Source organism: Colobus angolensis, unplaced genomic scaffold (assembly GCF_000951035.1).
Source record: "Colobus angolensis palliatus isolate OR3802 unplaced genomic scaffold, Cang.pa_1.0 Scaffold193, whole genome shotgun sequence".
NCBI lineage: Eukaryota > Metazoa > Chordata > Mammalia > Primates > Cercopithecidae > Colobus > Colobus angolensis.
The window spans coordinates 3,105,143-3,108,102 of NW_012115077.1; the positions used below are offsets into that span (position 1 = coordinate 3,105,143).

Here is a 2,960-nt window from a genome sequence, read left to right on the forward strand (position 1 = left end):
GGGAGAATGGGAATTGCATTTTTAAGCAGTTCAGCCAGTCTGACAGTCCCTAGTTCTCCTCGCTGGGGGAACGTCCTCCATGGACAATCCGAGATGTGCAATGTGGAGGATCTGCTTTCTGGAGGCTACTGACTTCCCGTCTATGTCAGTTAGCCTGAGGTTGCCTTAGGTATTGTGTAATCAGCAACTGTTTGGAATCAGTCTTGTGGTTTCTTTGGCAATGTGACTCCCTTCTAATGTCCCTAGGCTACTATTTGCTTCTGATCAATTCCATGGGCTAGGTAGCCAGAAGCAGAGAAGTTGTCAGTTACATACTTCGCATTTGCATTTTAACTGAGGTTGGGGATGTGCACTTTCTTTTTTCTCTTTCTCTCTTCCTTTTTTTCCTTTTGAGACGGAGTATCGCACTGTCACCTGGGCTGCAGTGCAATGGGGTGGTCTTGGCTCACTGCAACCTCCACCTCCCGGGTTCAAGCGATTCTCCTGCCTCAGCTTCCCAAGTAGCTGGATTACAGGTGCCCACCACCACACCCGGTTAATTTTTTGTATTTTTAGTAGAGATGGGGTTTTACTATGTTGACCAGGCTGGTCTCAAACTCTTGACCTCGTGATCCACCTGCCTCGGCCTCCCAAAGTGCTGGGAATACAGGCGTGAGTCACCGCACCCGGCCGGGAATGTGGACCTTCTAGCACAGACTTCACTACCATTGTCACCCTGACCTCCCAGCCCCTGGCGAGAGACCTCTGCCTGCATCTTGGCCCATGTGCAGCTGATGAATATTTGATCCTTGGCCTCGTTAGGTCTCTCATCTTCCTGTCTCTACTCATGCTAACTTTATCTTAGAGAAGAAAATTCTGCACTTACAGTTCTTCAAGTCTCCAAATTACTGGGTTCTCAGTCAACAAGTTGGAAGGGCCTTTTTAAGCAAGTATCCTTTCAGAGTGGATACACAAAGGGGTAGACAAGGGGACTACAAGCGAAGGAGACACTTCATACGCACAGTATTTTTTTCCTCCTCTTTCCCGGGAACTGCATCCACAAAAACACAGCATGTGGGATTGACCGCATCCCAAATGCTAGGTGGGTCCTGATTAAAATAAGCTGATTTGCATCATGAGTTTTTTTAACTTTCCACAACATAAGCATTTCTCATGTCATTGTATTGTTTGTAAAGGCTGCCTAATAGCCAATCAAGGGAAGATTCCATAATTTTCTTAGCCATTTCCATATCATAGGCAATTTAAATTGGGTCCAATTTTAAGTTGCCATGAATATGCTGGGGACCAAATACACTTATGCAATGTTCTTTCTTTCCATATTTTAATTTATTTCTATAGAGAATAGATTCCTAGACATGGACCCACTTGGCCAAAGGTTAAGAACATTTATTTCAAGTTTCCTTATGTATATTAGCACCCATATTAAACACATCTTTAGGTCCTTTGCTTAGCACATATCTCTCTTGAATAAACAGATGTCTGAAAGCCTGGAATGGACAGATGTCTGGAAGCCTGGAGTGAACAGATGTCTGAAAGCCTGGAGTGAACAGATGTCTGGAAGCCTGGCTGTACTCTCATTGCTCAGTAGCTCAGGCTTCACTAACACAGCTCTGTCCACCTGCGTGTGCTTTAAGTTGGGCTGCGCTGCTCAGGACTCCTGGCATCACTGCATAAGTCAAGTCTACACCGTTAGAACAGCTGTGGGATAACATAGAAGTTTCTGCTCTGCCAGGGGAAACTATGACTACAGAGCTTTAGTGAGGAGGAACTAGCTAAGTGGTCCTGGGTGACACCAATATCTCACCTCCTCTCGCTGTGGAAACCACTTCCCCATCAACAGCCTCAAGACAAGTGAGCACTTGAACTATTCTTGCAAATACCCTGAGCCCTGTGGCTACCAAGAACCCCTCGCATGTGCCAGTCAACAAGACACCACAGTGCTTACAAACATCCTCTTTCATCAGCCCCAGTTTCCATCTTCCCATGACTCAGGGCTCACTTCTTAAGAGGAGGGGACACAGCTCAGACCCCACAGCTGGCGACTGAGCGCCCAAGGCCTGTCCTCTGCTCACACTCTTGGGTCCCCGCGTCCTCCTCATTCACAATGGCCCCCCTGCTCCTGGGCCTCCTCTCACGAGTCTGTCTTCCTCCTGCCTTTTGCTGTTGTTGACCTCTGGCTGGGGTCAAACCACATCACCAAAGTCCAAGGACAGAGGTACCCAAGTGAAACAGAGAACTTCCTAAGGGAATTTCAAAATGCCCTGGGCTATCTGTTCAGGAAGATTTTCTTCCGCAAAGTGTTTTCACTTTCTATTCTAGAAACCTTAAAGGCAGGGTACGGTCTCGTCCTACTTGTGAAAAGAGAACATTGAGTAGGTTTCAATAAGGGGCAGGACCCAGCTACAATCGCTTCCCAGTGGCCAGTTGAGTCATGATATCGCCACAGGTCTGCCTCCCAGGAGATTGGCAGAGATGGTCTCTGGTTGGAAAAAATCTCTCTTACACCACATTATGTTCCCCCAGTAGAGCTGGAATAAGAGCAGACTATTTAATTAGCTGCAATTCCTACAGAGGGAGATGGAGGCCAAACCTAAGGCTCAAACAGAAATGGAAGGGAAAAGTGGGGAAGCAAGAAATCCCCAACTTCCTGCTAGTTCTTCTCATCCCCAAATCATCCCCTGAACAGTGCTGTCTCCATCTACTTCCTCCTGATTTTATCACTGGGTAGAAGGAGATGGCTCACTTGTCCCCAGTGAAAAATGACCCAGGGTCATGGTGCTTCTTCCCTCAGAATGCCCAAGTGCCCAAGCACCCAAGGGTCTGCTGCTTTTCCTAGGACCCCCAGAAGACCCCTAGCAGAATGGTAGATGGCAATTATGAGACTTACAGCTGGTGCCAGGTAAGGGCTGGTGCTCCTGCCCGTCTCCGGAGAGAAGCAGGACTTGTAGGGGGGCAGCCTG

General features: G+C 47.8%; 1 long non-coding RNA gene across 1 annotated transcript; it reads right to left on the bottom strand.

The window, feature by feature from the left end:
* Window positions 1–1,311: 1,311 nt before the first annotated feature.
* LOC105510874 lies at window positions 1,312–2,218 on the bottom strand. The gene is made up of 2 exons (XR_001001622.1): window positions 1,563–2,218; window positions 1,312–1,487 (listed from the first exon to the last, which is right to left on the bottom strand). It is a non-coding gene; the product is annotated as an uncharacterized LOC105510874 (long non-coding RNA).
* Window positions 2,219–2,960: the final 742 nt, after the last annotated feature.